We start from the raw sequence: 20,156 nt of genomic DNA on the forward strand, positions 1-20,156 counted from the left end.
ATTGAATCACTATATTATACACATGAAACTACTATAACACTATATGTTATCTATACTGGAATTAAAGTAAAAAACTTTAAAAAAAAGTGGAAACTAGTCCTCCAGCACACCAGTGGGGTAGGCTATTACTAAAACTTGGGAGCTGCACAAATGTCATTCTTATATCCTAACAGCAAAATTAAAGTCAAGGTTTGTACAACATATTTAACAAACTGTGGTTAACCCCTGGGGACAAAAAAAAGATGAGTCTGATCCAGTCTTATTTTTAAAAAAATTAGAACAAAATAAAAATATATAGAGAAGTTTCACATCCAACTACAGCTTTGTCTATTCCTTTGCCCCCTCTCCCCATAGAGCACTGTTTCTTATGTATCCTTTTATTTTTTTAATGCAAATTTCAACATATGCAATTATATCATCTTATTTACCACATTTCTTACACAAAATAATATATTTCCATACTTTTTCAGGCCTGAAATATCATGCAGTGTTATGTATAACATTTTTAATGTATCACCAAATAGGAAAAAAATACTGGCAATTAAAATGTGACATGGCATTGATTATACAGTACATCACAATGCCAGAAATATTAAGGTGAGAAGAAATTCATATCTTAGAATAAAGAAATATAGTATGTATCCTCTGCTGTCCATCACTCTTGTCATTTAAGAACATAACCTGAATATCTTTGCATTGCAGGCCTTCTTTATTACTTTTTTTACAGGTACATAATATTTCATAGCGTGTTGTAGTCTGGTTTTATTTAACTCGTATAAATGGACACTTGGTATTTTTTCCTGTCTTTGAATCTTTGTGCATAAGTCATTTTTTATGCATTGCAGGTAAAACTACAGTATACATTCCAAATGAGATTACTGACTTACTGGTAATTACATTTCTAATTTGTATAGCTTTTACCAGAAAGTATAGTTTTAGCTCTGTATTTTCCAGCCAACTGAATGAAGAATATGTAGTCATAGTGGATTTTTGCCAATTGAGAAGTGAGAAATGTATTTCAGAATGGTTCTAATCTGTACTTCTTGAATAAGGTCAAGAATATGTTCTCTTGTTTAAGGACCATTTGTTTTTCTTTTTCTGCAAACTGTTCATGTTCTTTGCCCTGTTTCCATTAGATTGTTCATTTTTTATTATTTCTAGAAATTCTTTGTAGTTTGCCTTTTCTCTCTGATAAGGGCTAGAGTTTCTTTTCTCAGCTTGTTATTGATTCTTTACCTATTTTAAAAAAATATGAAGATGTTATCACTTCTCGGCCTTTTGGCTAAGATCAAGTGTAGTATCTGTTCTTATCAGTTTAATATCCGATATGTCCTCTATCCGAGGACAATATATTAAATGTATTTTTGGAGCAGGGAGATGGAATAGGAGCTTGCTCCGTCCACTCCACTCATCGACCTGGGATTGCAGTACTTCCAGGAACGGTGCACCCCCCTCGGGGGTTAAAATGCATGGTTTCCAATAACCGAGTTTGCTTTTAGATGCAGTAGTTTTCAACTTTTTTCGTTTTCGTTTTGGTGTACTTCTTAACGTCTATTATGATTTCTGTTGCTCATACCCCCAACTTCTTGAGATTCTGTATCCCCGCATTCTTGGTATATTGTGGGGTAATGTTCATTCTTGGTTTAGCAAAGTTTTTGGCAAGCCGCCTTGTGGAAGTGGTTGTGCTGGGTTTGTCGAAATAGAGTCTCCTGTTTCTTTATTCCCAGATTAATTAAACATGGAGGCAGTTTTTTTGGTCTTTTACTAGTGATTGGTGGAAGAACAAACTAAAAAATATATATATATGAAGATGTTATTCATATTTAATGTCAAATTGTTCAACTTCTCTTTTTGACTTCCAGAATTTTGACTTCCAGAATAGTCATAGATTATAAAGGACTTTTCCATGTTTTCTTCTAGAAATGCTATGGCTTTTTTTTTTTTTTTTAACATTTTGTTTAGGCTTGTACTTTGGTACCCTCCCCCCCATGACCCATATAGTCACACCCTTGTGTAAGCCCTTTATATACTGACTCTAGACTGGGGCTCTCTGACTGCTTTGACTAATCAGTTGTTTTTTTTTAATTTATTTTTTATTTTCAGCATAACAGTATTCATTATTTTTGCACCACACCCAGTGCTCCTAATCAGTTTTGTTTGGAGTGGTGCTTTGTCAGTTTGACACCTAGTCCTTAATTAAGTGGGCAGTTCTTTTATCTTGGAAGCTTACCAATTAAACACTTCTTGGTGCCCAACCACCATGTAAGAAGGCTGCCCCAGCTGAGTGGCCCATTTCAAAGAGAATCAGCTCCAGCAGACAGTAGCTTCAACTGAGGTCCCAGTCGGGTCTCCAGAAGAGAAAGGTTGTCCAGATGCTGGACCTTTCATCCCACATGGGTTCTCAGTTGAGCCTCCAGTTGACTGCGGTCATCCCAGCAAAACAACTGACACCGAGCGGCAGAACTTTCCACTTAACATAAAGAATTGTGAGAGATAATGCCTTGTTGCTTTGGGCCAATAAATCGTTTCACCTCAAATCTTAATGGCTTAACATAACAAAAATCATCGTTCCTTATAATTTAGGCAGGGCTCAGGAGAGAAGGAGACATGATAGGGACTTAGCAAATCTCTCTCCCACATGGTATCATCTCCCACAGGCATGGTAACATGCCTGTAACCAGGCAGTTACAAGGTGGGCTGGAGAATCTTCTTGAAAGATTAATGATAGACTGATTAAGGGCTCAGTGCAGGCTGTTGGCTCTGGGCTTCAGTTTTGTTCCAGATGAGCGAGGTAGCTGAGTTTTGAGAGGGAGGAAGTGGCAGCTGCAGTTTCTCTTGAAGGCTAAGCCTATTACTTCCATATAATACTGTCCCCGCCACTGTATTATGTGGGCAAAAGCAGTCATAGGAGCATCTCAGATTCAAGGGTATTAAGAAATAGATTGTCACACCTCTTTATGGGAGAAGTGATAAAGAATTTTTGAATATCTTTAATTCATCACATTTAAATATTTGATACAACTTAATCTTCCCCTGATGGCTATCAGGTTATCCATCACCATTTATTGACAGATTCTTCTTTCTTTCAGTATTTCGAGATATTCTTATTAACACATTCTAAACTCTTATAATTTCTGTGTTGCTTTATAGTCTCTCTGTTCATGCACCACTAATAAATATTATATATTATAAAATATTTTCTCTCTGGTACATTGGCTACCTCTCATTCTTTTGTTTTCGTAATTTTATTGGGTATTCTTACAAACTTATTTTTATAAATAAATTTTATAATTGGTTTGTCATATTCTGGAGGAAAAAGAGACTATTGGTATAAATACTGAGATTAAATTAAAATTATAAATTAATTTAGGTAGAACTGTTACCTTTCAGATTTTCAGTTTTCCTAACCAAGAATATAATATGTCTTACCATCTACTTTTGTGTCTTTAAGTAATAAAGATTTTTTCAAATAGGTTTTGTATATCTTCCTTTAAGTTTATAGACACATGTATATAAGACATGCACACATAGAAAGATTTACTTATATTTACTAATTGAACATGCTGTATGCTGCACTGAATTCCTTTATTGCTTGTAATAATATTTCAGTTCATGCTTAAGGGTCTTCCAGGTATACAGTCACATTAACTAAAAAGTTTATTTCCTCTTTTTCTAATATTTATACTTCAGATTTATTTCTTTTGTCTAATTATACTGGCTAATATCTTCAATACAGTGTTACTAATGGTAGAGGTGATGGTGGACATCCTTGTCTTATTTCTAACTTTGGTGGAAATGTCTTCAGTGATTTCCCATTAAGTAAAATGCTTTGGGGCTTTTGGATCAATTGATTAATTTATCTATCCATGAAATCATATTAAATAATATTTTCATTGTATTGAATGCTTTTGCTAAGAATTTATGTTGAATTTGTATCAAATACCTTTTTATTATCTGTGGAAATACATTATTTTCTTCTTAAATCAAGCAATATATTATATAGTAATAATATATTTTCTAATATTTAACCATTCCTATAATCTTGTAATAAATACTCATGATCATGATCTATTATTATTTGAATGTGTTGCTGGAATCTATTTGCTTATTTAATTTAGAAATTTGCATCAATATCTAAAGTGATATTGATCTATAGTGTTCTTTTTGTGTGTGTAGTCTTTTTTAGTCTTTAGTATTTATATGCTACACAATTCACAAGTAAGATTTGGAAGTATTCCTTCTAGTTCTCTGCCCTTAAACCATCTAAATATCATTGGAATTTCTGTTACTTAATGGTTTGGTAGGATTCTTTTGAAAATGATTGGATTGTGCTTTTGGAGGGACTGACTATTTCTTAACTACATCAGTATAGACTTTTTAATCTGTGAGAATTATCTATATTATTAAAATGATTTGGGGTGCCTGGGTGGCTCAGTGGGTGAAAGCCTCTGACTTCGGCTCAGGTCATGATCCTAGGGATCCTAGGGTCTTGGGATCTAGCCCCCCGCATAAGCCTCTCTGCTCAGCAGGGAGCCTGCTTCCTCCTCTCTCTCTGCCCGCCCCTCTGCCTGCTTGTGATCTCTGTCTGTCAAATAAACAAATAAAATCTTTAAAAAAATGATTTTCATAAGATGATAAATATATATAAACTCAAAAAGAGTTTGTTCTTTTACCAAAGTGAAGTTAAGCTAGAGCTAAATAACAGGAATATAAAAGGAATTTCTATATATTTAGAAATTAAGGAGTCTGTTCTATATAACCTATGAGTCCTAGATAACATTATAATAGAAATTAGGGAATATTTTGGATGAAATGATAAATCAAATGCAAATATTAAACTTTTATGACAGGCAGCAACACAATGCTTACCAAGAAAGTGGTAGTTTTAAATCCTTATATCAGAATAGATAAAAGGCTGAAATCAGTGATATAAGGATCCATATCAAAAGTTAGGAAAAGAAAAAATTAAATCCAAGTAAAATGGATGGAATGAAATAAAAAAATAATGGATGGCATGGAATAATAATAAAGACAAAAGCAGGAATTAATGAGATAGAAAATTAAATATAATAAGATCAATGAATCCCTAAGTTGATTGTTTGAAAAAAATTAATCAAATTGATAAACCTCAAGGAAGACTAATCTAGAAGTCTTCAGGGTCTTTAGACATATTCTCTCTACCAGAAATGTTGGCTTTACCCTGTATTTTTTTTTTCCTTTTTTCATCTCTCAATGCTTACTCTTTTTTCAGATCATAGTCCAAATGTCACTTTCTTAATGAAGATTTACCTCACCCTCCCAGATGAATTTAGTGTCCTGTTGAATTTGTTCATTTAGTAAATTTGGGCTTCCTTTTATGTAAGCTGGGAAGTCATTAGATTTTATGCAGGAATTACACTAGATGATTTATACTTTTAAAAGATTGCTCTGTACTCCCCAAAGTGATCTATAGATTCAACACAATCCATAGCACTATCCCAGCTGAACTGTAGAAAAAATTGGCAAGCTGATCTTAAAATTCACATGAAAATGCAAAGGACCCCAAAGAGCCAAAGTAGTCTTGAAAGAACAAGTTTGAGGACATACACTGGCTGATTTCAACATTTACTGTTAAGCTATAGTAATCAAAGTAGTGTGGTAGTGTCATAATGATATAGACCTATATAGATCAGTGAAATAAAATTAAGAGTTGAGAAATAAACACTTACATTTACAGTCAATTTGTTTTTGACAAAGGTGCCAAGTAAATTCAGTTGTGGAAATGTCTTTTCAACAAGTTGGGCTGGGACAGCTGGACATCTAGATGTAAGAACATAAATTTGGGTCCTTACAAGACAAAAATCTAAAAATGCATCTTATATAGTAATGTAAGGGCTAAAACTATAAAACTCTTTGAAGAAAACATAAGAATGTATCTTAATTACCTTGGCTTAGGCAATGATTTTTTAGATATATCACCAAAAGCTCAAGCAATAAAAGAAAAAATACGTTGGGCTCCATCAAAATGAAAAAAATTTGCACTTCAAAAGACACAATCAAGAAAGTGAAAAGGCAACCCACAGAATGAAAGAAAATTTTGTAAATCACTTATTTCATAAGAATCTAGTGTTCAGAATATATAAAGAACCTTTGCAACTCAATAATAAGACAAATAACTCAATTTAGAAGTGGGCAAATTATTTGACTATACACTTCTCCTAAGAACAAATGTGAATGATCATTGAGCACTTTAAAAGATGCTCAACATCAGTGTCACTAGGGAAATGCAAGTCAAAAACCACAATGAGACTGGGAGCAGGACATGGAACTTATTGCTGAATGGGTATTGGGCCTCTGTTGGGGTGTTGAGACATACTGGAAATAGATAGTAATAAATGTCATAAACATTCTGAATATAATTAATGCCATTAAATTGTATGCTTAAAATAGTTAAGATGGCAAGTTTTGGTGTATATATATCTTTTCACAATGAACAAATAATAAACATACATACAATGAGATACCATTTCATATCCATTGGGATGGTACAATAAAAAAGATAATAATAAGTGTTGACGAGAATGTGGAGAAAGTGGAGGTCTCGTGCATTGCTGAAGGGAATTTAAAGTTAGTAGACCTATTTTGGAAAATATTTTATCAGTTTCTCAAAATATTAATCATAGAATCACTACATGACCCTGCAATTCCATTTCTAGGTATTTGCCCAAGGGAAATGAAAAAGATTGTCCACGCAAGAATGTGTGTAGTGTTTATAGTAGCATTATTCATAATAGCCAAAAAATGGAAATGATCTAATTATCCATCTATGGTTAAGGAATAAACAAAATCTAAATGAATGAAGGCAAACACAAAGTACCAATATTGTATGATTATGTTTACGTGAAATGTGCAGAAAAGGTGAATATATAGAGACAACCTGATACTGGATGTGGGAATGAAGACTGACAGCAAATAGGCAAGAGATTGCTTTTGGCATGATGGATATGTTCATTAGATGATGTGATGATGGTTGCATAACTTTTTAGATATATTAAGACTCACTGGATTCTACATTATGGTGAATTTTATGGTCTGCATATTCTATTGCAATAAAATTGTTAAAATAAAAGAAAACTAGATAGCTCTGACTGCTGGGTGGATAGTGGAAGTAGGGAGACAACTTTATAGAGGCTAGGGTAGTAGTCCACAAAGAGAAGATAGTGATTTGAATGGTTTTTGTCTTCAATACCTGGGTATATAGTGGCACAACCTGAGTTGATAAGAACTAGGACAAGTTAGACAGCAATCAAGAACACTAATTGGTCTTGTTAAGTTTAAGATGCTTATTAGATATTCAGGGGGTCACTTAGGCAGCTGGACATAAAATCAGTTGGATATCCAAGTCTGGATTTCCTGAGAGGTCTAGATTGAATATATAAGTTTGCAAAAACTATTGCCATAAGAATGATACTTAAGACCTAAGACTGGATGAATGTTAAATGTTGCTTGCCAGGAATTGTTTAAGGTAGAGGTCACAATGTCTTTGGGGACCTCACAATTCAGTGAGTAAGTATACTCAAAGAAGTGGGTATATGCAAACTGTGCTAAATTTCACCACGAGGTGGAGGATAGGTAGTTAGAAGTAGGCCTGATCAAATAAGAACCATTTGAGCTATCAAGAGTACACATTTATATAATGGATAAATTGATTAGGATGTTATTTATTGTCAATATGGGTGGGGAAAACACCATGGGAAAATACTGGAAGATATGAAATGTACCCATTGTTTTCAAATATTGAATAATCCAGTGTGGATGTGTAAGTTAAAAGAAGAAGAAAAAAAAAAAGCTTTATTTGTGTCTGATTATAGGAGAAGTTATGACAGGCAAGGAAAAAAAATGGAAACACTAATTGGGTAAATCATATAAAGGAGAATATTCTTTGAAAAATGGTTATCTCAATTATTCCTTACAAAATCATGATGCCATCTCTCCTACTTTTGATAAGAAGCAATAGCCTCCATATATGTATATAACATCCGTATATACGTAAAGTATGGGTATACCATGCTTTTACATTTTTCCAAAAAAAAGCTTATAGTTGCCAATATTATTCCATTAAAATATTTTTTTTCAAATTTACATTGCCTATTTTTATGAACTAACATCAAGAGACTGTATTCAGTATATCATTAACTATTAAGAATATTTCAGTACAAATCTACCTTCTCAATCTTTTATATTTTTTCTGTAACATATTTTGAACATTTAGCTGAAACTCCTTGCTAAATGCATTATATCATTTTCCTCTATTTCAATTACACTTAAGTTCAATGTTCTTTGGACACCAAGGTTTTTTTGTTGATTTTTTTATGAAGATTTTCCGTAGCCCCAGAAACTCTCTGAACAATATGCATATCAAAGCCAGTTGAAGTTTCTCAACCCCGTTCTTCACAAATAATTTTTCTACTCATAGCAGGATGCTAAAGCAAAAATTTCCATCTCTCTTTTCCTTGCATATTCATTTTGGACATAGCCTATTTTCTTTGTAAATACTTAGAGGCATCTCTTAACTAAATAAAATTACTAAGTAAGCAGATATAAATCATTTTGAAATGGCTATAACTTGTGGAAACTTAATATTTCAAAACCGTATACAGCACTATAGGTCTGATGCTTAACTTTAAAGATAATAATTCAGTGTAACTCATAGATACCATGTAAAAATAGAGTTATAGTAAATATTGATGCTTTTTTCTTGAACCTGTGAAATTCATTGTTTTAATGGAAAATGTTTAAATACTCTATCTCAAGAATTTATAAGTGACACTATTTTAAAACATTATATTTTGGAGATTTAGGCAGAGTGTATAATATATATTCATTTTTTTCCACTTAATGTTGAGTTTTAGAAAATGTATATTGTTAATGGGCCGTGCACTTTCAAGTCATCTTGTTTACCAAGCTAGAACTAAGATCTGAGCAATGATGTATGTCGTAAAACCTTTAAAACCAGAATGCATTGCATTAAAGAATGCTCATATTCTTTTGCAGTGAAGTATAGTATAAGAATTTTGCCCTAAGTAGGATTAAATTCAGATGCAAACTCTGTGTACATTGTTGCATTTATTATTATAAATAATAATCTGAATGTTTAATGTTGACATTTGGAATGTTTTCCAACATACTTCATAATGTGTTTTACTCTCTTTTCCTTGTTAATCACATAGCCATTTTCAGTTCCTCTTAGTGTTTTTCAAGTGTTAGAAACCTTTTTACTTTTTTGCAGTTAATGAAATCTCATTGCCACAACTATATTTTTATAAACATCCTAGGTGTAGAATTCAGGTAGACTTAAAACAACTGTAAGTGATTTCCTTACATGTCTAGTACTTATCATGTACAGACTTTTTGCAGATGATTAGACCACTAATATTTAGTGCTAAGGAGTTATGACTCTCTCATTCCAGCTCATAGTACAGTGAACAGTAGTGGTCATGGGAAATGACAAACAAAATAATAAAAAAGTACATATCTCTATGAGTTGTAATGGTGGAAACTGGGAAAAAATGAATAATTTAAGATAAAATTAGGCCATGATTATAATATAAAAATAAAATATATTTTAAAATTATCAACCTGCTTATGATCTATAAGGCATAAGCTAAAACCTTCTAATAATGTCAAGGAATTATGTGCAATGATTATTAGTTGTATGAAGCTGGAGGAGTATTTAAATAATCTATTTAAAATCAATTACTCATTTATTAATAATCTTGGACAGTCCTTACCATCTTTCAGAAGGGCTACCTTGACCAGTATGGAGATTATCATGTTTATTCACAGTCTTTTATCATTGTACCCTTGCTTTGTCATTGGATTCTCATTTGCTTAATGAAGAAAACACTTTGAATTGTCATAGGGACCATATTTCAGTATTTGGTCCTTTGACAGTAATTGTATAAGAGCTCCAGACATCACACAGCTGGTCTTAAATTTTATTTTATAAAGAGTACTTCCAAATGCTTTCGGAAAGACAAATGAAATTTCCTTCTCCCTTATTATTTGGGTATTTGGGATAAGTTATTTCCTGGGCCCAGTTAATCTATACACACTTGTGGCTATCTTTTTGACAATATTTTTTGAAAAAGATTTAACAGTTCTTGTTAATTCTGATTTTAACTTTGAGCGACATTGTTTTAAATTTAAATTAGCTTATGTAACACATAATTTCTGCTCCCCCTCAAAGTCTTTTGAATCAAAAGTATCAGAGGGGCTATTGATGAGAGATGAGCCTGTTAACCTTCCAGTAGCAAGGTCGAGAGTCCACAGTCAGTAGTAGTCTTCGCCGACACTCCTTTTGGCAACAGGCCATCTCCTTTGCTGCTTTTATCATTTTCTGTGTGAAGCTAGATTATAGCTGACATGGCTCAGTGTTGGTTCTCAGTAAAATTGCCCTAATGTAGCAGCTTACTCTGTGCTGTGAAAGTCCCAGTGTAGAATATACTGTAGCAAAATAAATGAATTCATTGTTGTGCTAGTTAAATTCAAAGTATTGACTCTAGCAGCCCGGAGAATAAATCTGAATTGTAAAGAGTCTGATTGTTAAATGAATACAATCATTTACTGCCATAGGCCACAAAAATTAAAAAGGTCTAAGTGCTTCTTTTAGACAGAGATGCAGAGACTAATTTTACATGAATGCATATCCTAACAAGATTAGGAGGCTTATTCTGGCACATGAATTGTACTTTTGTTCATTGCGTGCAACACGCTTGCATCTTCAGTTTCACCCTGTTTTTATCATGATCTTAAGTTCTTTGCTTTAGCACTTTGCTTTCTTTGTGTGTTTTAACCTTTAGTTATTTCATTATTGTTTCCTTCAGTAGATATTTAGTATTTTCTTTGTGCTTTCCATTATTTATGTTATAAATTCATTGCTTATCTAGTCACTAAGCAAATATAAAAAGAGAAAGGGGCAGCAGAGTGGGGAAGGAGAAAAGGAGTATTTGTAAACAATAAAAAAATCGACTGCAGTACATTTCCTACACATACAAACTTCCCTTTTTTTTATATACGCAGTTCACTCACTGCCTAGCTACCTCCTCCAGGAAGAAACTCAAAATTCTCATCTAATTGTTCAATAACCTTGAAGTAAAAATGCAAGTTATCTAGCTCCCTCTCCTTCCTCATTCAGTATTCAGTAGTGAAATGGGACAGGAGAACCGTAATAAGCACCTCAACTGGAAAGGGTAGAAGGACACAGCAGTCCCTGAACACAGCGTTTCTAAACTGTCACTGATTAAGCGTTTTACCATCCCACTCCCTATGACTAGAATATCTTTGCTTAGGTTTTCTGGGAGCAGTTCTCAGAAACTGCTTCTGGCTCTGACCTGTGGGAAATCCTTCTGTTTTCATTATTTTGCTTGGTCATATCTACAGATGACCATGCAGAATCTACCTTCTTGAGAGTCTGAGTGTTGACTCGGAAACTATGAAGGATTTGAAGTTACTATACTTGGCACAAATATACATATACACATGTATGTGCATGTTTATGATGTTTATGCCACACACACAGAGATGAGTAAAAGGAATGCCATGTCACTGAATTTCTGACCTCTCTATTCTTTCTTTCATCTCTTTCTTAAAACAAGACCATTCTTTCCTGAGCTCGATTTTATATTATATTAACTTCTCATTTTTAGCAATAATAACTAGTTCAAATTAGTAATATAGTCCTTTGAAAATTGGTTGTCTATCACCACACATTGATTTTATGTGAAACAATTTTTTATTAAAAGATTACAGATTCACCAACTGTTTTCCTGCTGCATAACAAGGGTGTCTGTGTCAAGCCTCCAGCAATAACCTCTTACCTACCTCCTACCCTTTTCAGTTAGTGCCACATATTTTAATTTGATTTAACAGTACCCACTTCTTCATATTACTTTTTTTATATCATCTTTTTATTAATAGTAACAACTCAGGGACACCAAGCCAAACCATGCAACTGATTTAAAGCTCTGTCAGGACATTGCATTTATCATGGCACCACACATTTCATGGACTAAAGCAAACAACATGATTAAGCCTGGAAGATTACTTCCAGGGCACATGAGGGGAGGAGTGGGTGACAAGACGAGTATTTATGATCAATAATTCTGTTTCCCATAGAAAGAGAGAAAGCATGATCCTTTTTCCTTTGTGTCAATCAGCAACTTTCAGTTACTAAGAAAATGAATTAAATGGTCAGTGTCCATCAACTGATGAATGGATAAAGGATATGTGGTATGTATACACAATGGGATATTACTGAGCCATAAAAAAGGATGAAATCTTTCCATTTGCAATGAGATGGATGGAGCTAGAGAGTATTGCACTGGATGAAATAAGTCTGAGAAAGACAGATACTATATGATTTCACTTCTATGTGGAAATTAGGAAACAAAACAAACAAGCAGAGGGGGAAGAAAGAGAGAGGCAAACCAAGAAATAGAACAGACTCCTAACTATAGAGAACAAACTGATGGTTACCAGAAGGGAGGTGGGTGGGGCAATTAGTTAAACAGGTATGGGGTTAAGGAGTAAACTTAGTGTGATGAGTACCAGGTGGTGTATCTAAATAGCTTTTTTATTGTTTTAGAATATTCTATGTGGTTATTTGTTATCAGATGTGGTTTGTGATTATCAAATGTGCTACATTTGATGTCTAAGAAGAAAAATAGTCTTATAGGACTTATAAGATTTTCTTATAGATCGTATAAGAAAAATAATTCATTTTCTATCATTGGATTAAAGGTTTATTTCAAATATGGGCTGATATATTATTAAACACTGCAAATGACTAGATTATTGGGAATCTGAAAAATCAGTATTGAAACTTTGGCTTCTAAACACAAAATGATTTCATTTTACAAAATACTTTATCTGAATCCCATAGAAACATTAGCTCCTATGCCATTTTTTAAATTAATTGTTTCTTTAGTAAGATTTTATTTTTTAACTAATCTTTACACCCAGCGTGGGACTTGAACTCACAACCCTGATGTCAATAGTTGCATGCTTTACTGAGTCAGCCAGCCAGGCAACAGGTGCCCTTATTTATTCATTCATTAATTCATTCATTTGTTCATTCCAGTTAGTTAACATACAATGTAACAGTTTCAGATGTACAATATAGTGATTCAACACTTCCATTCAACACCTTGTGTTCCTCACTACAAGTGTACTCCTTAATTCCCATCACCTATTTAACCCATCCATATTCCATTTTAGAACATTACAAATATTTGGATGTGTGCCAGCCCATAATTTCTTTGAGGAAATAGTTTGGTTTGGGGACACAAAATCGATCTGAATTTTATTTTTATTCTAGAAGTCTTCTCATAAAATCAAGTGATTCTAAACTTGATTTCAACAGATTGCTAACATTTATTTTAGTCTCATATCTGTATGCACTAAGATAATAAACCATGCATCAATTTTCTATTTTTGAAAGTTTTTCCTTTTCATTAAAAAGTGATATATTGTTCAAGTAAAATTTGAAAGTAACACAAAACAAATCATAATAACCACATCATCTTACCACAACCTAATATGTCATTAGGATCATTGTATATGCAGAAATATATATTATTTTTAAAATCAACATCATATAATAAACATTACCAATATATCTATTTTAATGATAATTTTCACAATTATATCTAAAATTTACATGGAAACAAAATTTGTGTTGGCACTTTTAAAAATCATTCTGAGGTTATTGTTAAATGGGTAATTTTGTCCTACAAAAGAAATCTTTTGTGGGTACCTGTGTGGCACATCAGTTAAACATCTGACTCTGGGTTTCAGCTCAGGTTATGATCTCAAGGTTGGGAGACCCCCATAATGGGTTCCTTGATCAATGTGGAGTCTGCTTGAGATTGTCTCACCCTCTCCCTCTAACCATCCCACTCATGCTCTCCCTTTCTCAAATAAACAAATCTTAAAAAAAAAAAGAAATATTTTGCTCATACTTATTATTTTATCTTGATTTGTAGTTAAGATTTAATTGATTGTCTTACCTATTCTTCATATAGTATGTGATTATTTTGTTTAAAAAATATATATACTTGACATGTTGCTGCAAATGGCAAGATTCATTCTTCTTTAGGGCTGAGTGATATCCCATAGTAAAAATATAACATATATTCTTTATACATTTATGAATTGTTGGATCCTTAGTTTACTTCCTTTTCTTGGCTACTATAAATAATGCTGCAGCAAACATAAAGGTGCATAGACCTTTTCGAGATAGTGGGTTTTTTTCCCCCTTTGGAAAAACTTATTTTCAGTTTCTTTGCCCATTTTTTAATTGGATTGTTGGTATTAACTTGGTTCTTTAAATATTTTAAATATTGACCCCTTACCCCTTATCAGATACATCATTTGCGTATGTCTTCTCCCATTCACTCCCATTCACTCTCTTAGGTCTTACATGGATGGACCTGGAGGGTATTATGCTAAGTGAAATAAGTCAGAGAGAAAAAGACAAGTGCTGTGTGATTTCACATATACAGGGAATCTGAAACAAAACAAAATAAGTAAATCGAAATCCCAGACTCTCAAATATATTGAACAGACTGGTGGTTGCTGGAGGCGAAGGGGAGTGCGGGAGGGAATAGGTAAAGTACATGAAGAAGATTAAGAGGTACAAACTTCCAGTTATAAATAAGTCATGGAGATGAAAGCTATACCATAAGGAATATAGTCAATAATATTATAACATTGTATGGTGACAGATGGTGACTACCCTTAACTGTGGTTAACACTAATTAAGGTATGGAACCATTGTATGTCAATTATATTTCAGTAATGATCTAAAAAAAATGTCAGCAGCCAAATATCACACATAAAATATGAAGTTCTTATAAAGTATTTATAAATAGTTCAAATCAAGGGAATTAATTGCCCTGCTTTTGCATAAAATAAAGTACATTTGACTGCTAAAATATCTATATATAAAGAGTATAAATAGATTAATAATAGATTAAATTACATGTATAATTTATATATAATTTGACTACATATAAATATATAGTTATAGAATAAATAAATTTATTAATAAATAAATACATTTATTTATAAAGTTATATAAATAAACTACATATGAAACTCTTATAATTAAATTATATATAATTTAATATATTTAAATAACCCAGGAGAGATGAGTTTTCATACCTTGCTATGAAACAAACTCTATAAAACATATAATTTAGTCAATAAGATTCCAGATATCTTTGTTTTTAATCTATTTAAATCAGCTGTAACATCATTCATATTTACTTTTACTGGTTCAGAAGAAATAAAACTGTAGTTTTACAAAACTATGAATGATTTATAATTCTTTCTTGAAGAGGAAGAATCACATAGCCCATCCTTGATATCTAAAAGTAATAAATGCTTCACGATCCTAAATACTGTTATATATATATATCATATATGAATCATATAAATAAAATATTACCTAATATTTCTTATCCCCCCCTTAAATGTTACATATTTTATAATTGATATATTTTTGTTATATACATTTGAAGCTACAGTTTACCTGATTTTAGGGTCTTTTTTTTCCCCCTCTGGGGAAATTTCATCTTTGCTTCAATAAACTTGCTTAAGGACTCTGAAGATTTGAGTTAGATAAAGAGTTTTGTGTAGTGTAAATCCAGATGGACCTTAATTTGCATTTCCTCACCAGGGACTCTAGAATAAGAAAGTAATTCTTCAGTAACCCTATTTCCCTGAAATCCTCCAGCTCCCCAAAGAGGTCCCCAGGCAATATATGGCTCCAAATCAAAGTAGAGTTCTTAGAAGTTACATGTTATCCTTCTTGGGTCATCACCCCTTTTCAAGTCTCCAGTCTTGGGTACTTAGTAGTTCTCTCTTTGATTTTTCTTTTTAACTCTTTGTTAGTTCTTTATTGGGTCGCCTTCCTGTTGAAGTATAATCTGTAAGCAGAACAGGAAACAAATTGGAAGCTTATTTCCTGTTCACTCCTCTGTAACTACCTTCCATCTACATCTATCTACGGAAGGAAATGAATGCCACAGAAGATCCACTTGGCTCCCTTCCAGTCACAGTCCTCTGTAAAACAATGACTATTCTGATTTTTAAATTAAATAATCTACGGTTATTGTGGGTGTTTGAAATATTTTTTTCCTTTTCTTTCTTCATTCCTTTCATCTTTTTTCTTTTTTAATTTTAAAAGGAGCCAAATATGAGATGCTGATATAATCTATATAATATTCATTTTTAAGTGGAAAACATCAAGTAGAAATGAAATATGTTCTTTTTCTGAATATAAACCTCCATGAGATAGGTAATATTACATTTTATCTAGTCAAAATAGCTATTAAAAGCTGCGATACTATCTTTCATTCAGTATTTCATTCATTTTTTAATTTAAATTATTATTGGCTAATATATTAAGAAAATTGTTAAGGCAATATTTAAGAACTCAGTTTTTATGCAAAAGAAATAAAGTTTTTTCCTTGAGCATTTATGTATTACACTCCCATTTTATTAAGTAGATAGAGCTATTTTTTCTTTAAGACTTCTTTAATACATGATAACATGGGGCGCCTGGGTGGCTCAGTGGGTTAAAGCCTCTCCCTTCGGCTCAGGTCATGATCCCAGGGTCCTGGGGTCGAGCCCCACGTCAGGCTGTCTGCTGCGCAGGGAGCCTGCTTCCTCTTCTCTCTCTCTCTGCCTGCCTCTCTGCCTACTTGTGATCTCCGTCTGTCAAATAAATAAATAAATAAAATCTTAAAAAAAAAAAAAAAGTCTTAGCTATCATGATAACATTTGATTCATTTCAGTATTTTTAGATGTGAAAATAACAGTGTAGCCATTCAGGTTTTTATTTATGACTCAGCATTTTATGAATTGATTTATCCTTCAACTGAAATGCTACAATTTGCTCTCAATTTGAAAGGTTATAGTTAATTATGATGAAGCACTAAAGATTGATAATTAGAATTTGAAATCAAAATGTCAGTATATTTATTATGAACCTACTTTAATGGGCTGAGAATTTCACTAATATATGACAATCACCAATCATAAATACCCCAACACAATTCTAAAGATAACACTGTCTTCAAGTTATCCTTTAATTTTTTCTCTCTGTGATCTTGTAAGTAGAACAGTTATGAGTTGAATAAGTGCAACTAATAACATTCGTAATATTTTATATATCTGTTGTGTTTATATCTGGAAATGAGTCATACCTGAATTGCCTCATTATTCTTATTTGATTCAGTAGGCATAGATTATCATTTAAATATATGTCCACATACTCTTTTCAACTCATGCTAAACACAAAGACATTCATAGATAAAATTAGTAACAAATGGAAAGGTAGGTCTTTATACTTTCTTCTGTCTTAGTAATTTTATGGAACATTTTATAGAAGAGAAAATAGGGTAATAAAGGAGTAGAAGCAATAGTCATGTTCAGTGATTGGGCAAATTTACTGGACTTAAACTGAAGATGTTTTTGCAGGTTGATTTGGTTGGAATGGGGTAGAAGAACTAGGACAGAATTGGAGACCTGTGACTGTGAGATGAATTGAGAAACAAGATTGTATGTGAAAAGTTACTTTGTCAAGCTTTAAGGTAGTATGAAATTATTAGTTATTATTAGCCAATTTATTTTTAATATCAGTTGAAAATATTATTTCTAATATTTAGTATTGAAATACAGCTCAGGGATGAATCATTCTTTGTTTATAGGATCACACTATTGGTATCTTAATTCAAATTAAATATATTGTACACCATAATTGATATATAATGTTACATTTATTTTTTATTTATTATTCAGCTGATAGCAAATATGAACAACAGCAGCAAGAATTTTTTAGAAAGAACTGATATCGTTTTCAACCTTAAATCAGTTAAATTTAGCTTATATAATGTATTTAAATTAAGCTCAATTAAATTGTATTATTAAATTGATTTAGGATTGAAATATTTGGTTAATATGTTAATATATTTATATGACATTTTTTAGGACTTATAAGTGGTTTAAGTGAGAGCCTTAAGTAATTTTGGTAAAACAAGAAAAATGAGAATTCCATCTTTCTATTGCAGAAAAATTTTCCGGCCAACACAGAGGAATAATATGGTCTTTTAAAACAATTTAATGATCTATCCTTTGGGGTAAACTTAATAAAAATGTTTACTAAAGTCTAGATCATTAAATTATTTTAAAAGTAAGATCAGGGGCTCTAGGTGGCTCAGCTAGTTAAGTGTCTTAACTCTTGATTTCATCTTGGGTCATGATCTCAGAATTATGGGATCAAGTCTTGCATTTGATTCTATGCTCAGTGTTAAATCTGCTTAAGATTCTTTTGCTCTGCCCCTTCCTTCCCCACTGCATGTACATTCCCTCCCTCTGTCTCTCAGAAAGAAAGAAAGGAAGGAAGGAATGAGGGAAGGAAGGAAGGAAGGAAGAAAGAAAGAATAAAATAAAATTAAAAAATTAAAATTAAATTAAATTTTTTAAAAAGTAATATCATATTTTCCTTCTATGTTTGCTGGAAAATTCAGGTAGTGAATCACGGAAGTCCTATGACACAAATATTATTCAAATGTAAATTTCAAAACTAGTTCAATAGTAATACAGCCATAGTTATAAAAACTCTTCTTTGAATGGTTTAAAAATAAAGTTATGTGATGCAATGTAATTTTTATCTTTTTTTTTTTTTTTTAAAGATTTTATTTATTTATTTGACAGAGAGAAATCACAAGTAGGCAGAGAGGCAGGCAGAGAGAGAGAGAGGGAAGCAGGCTCCCTGCTGAGCAGAGAGCCCAATGCGGGACTCGATCCCAGGACCCTGAGATCATGACCTGAGCCGAAGGCAGCGGCTCAACCCACTGAGCCACCCAGGCGCCCCTGTAATTTTTATCTTTATGACCACCTATTTTATGACATAATTTTGGGAAAAGATATTTTAGTTTTACTAAATACTTAACTATCATGTGAATTAAAATAGTAATTAAATATAAAGGTGGTTTAATTATGTTTAAATTTTCTTATAAAATATTAAATAAATATTTTGAGAACATGATCTGAACTATTTTATTGGCAGCTGGACCAGCCTCAGAACTCAGAGCAGGTACGCCCAAGTCAGCTCTCAGCATATCCATTCTGCTTCACAGATTACAATGTGCTGACAGAAAACAGGGGCAAACATTGGCATATTTCATTTGTTTCTCTTTTTTTTTTTTTTTTAGGAATAACTGTTATTCAGGCTCCTTCCCAATACCCAGAAGCAATTCTTTCATATATTCTATCCATTTTTTTAAAATTGTTTCTGGCAGAAGCATAAATCTGTTCTCTATTAATCAAAGCCAGATGTGGAGTCTTCATTAATTATTTTTAAAATGTTTGTATTTCCAGTTTGATTTCTAAAAGATTCAAAGATATTTCTCCTATTTTAAAGTGTAAGCTTTGTGTAGAAAGAGTCTAGGTGATAAAGAATTGTAAAATTTTCAACTATTATATGAACATTTTCACATGAGATAATATGGATACCATGTTAGGAGATGGCTAAGTATGCTTGACAACTATTCACCAAATACGTATATTTTGTGCCATTTTTATGCAATTTCATAAGCATACATAAATTTAAAGGTTTATTTGCAATACTTACTATCTCTTTATAATGTCTTGCCTTACAGAGATTGTCTAGGTCCAGTATTGCCATCATGTCTTTTATTCACCAGAAAACATTGCTCTTATCCCTGGAAATAAACAGAATTGTTGGTTTCTTTCTCCATTGATGGTAGTAATTTGGGCAATTTACTTACAAATAGTGTGCGAGGTGTTGATGATGGATTAGGCTTACCTCTACAGAGATATACAAATATAAGTACTACTAATAGGAACACTCTGTAACTACAGTTAGAGAAAGAGAGAATTATTTAATGATACACCTTTATGCAGAATAAAAACATTTATGCTTATCTTTACATTTCAAACAACTTTTATAGTAGAGCAGTGAATAATTAAATAAAATGCCCTTTAATATGTATATTATACACACACACACACATAAATATACACAGGCACAGATATACATGGGCAAAATATCAGTGGCTCTCATTCATCAAACTATTTAAACCTTT

The 20,156-nt window shown here is 32.3% G+C and overlaps 1 protein-coding gene and 1 non-coding gene across 2 annotated transcripts in view; both read left to right on the forward strand.

Moving 5' to 3' along the window:
- The window catches only part of ATRNL1 (attractin like 1), an 810,828-nt gene that overhangs the window by 443,041 nt on the left and 347,631 nt on the right, over positions 1-20,156 (forward strand). The window lies entirely within an intron of this gene.
- Positions 1,263-1,453, forward strand: LOC122901364. The gene has a single exon (XR_006383461.1). It is a non-coding gene; the product is annotated as a U2 spliceosomal RNA (small nuclear RNA).

Source organism: Neovison vison, chromosome 2, assembly GCF_020171115.1.
Source record: "Neovison vison isolate M4711 chromosome 2, ASM_NN_V1, whole genome shotgun sequence".
In the NCBI taxonomy this organism is placed as follows: Eukaryota; Metazoa; Chordata; class Mammalia; order Carnivora; family Mustelidae; genus Neogale; species Neogale vison.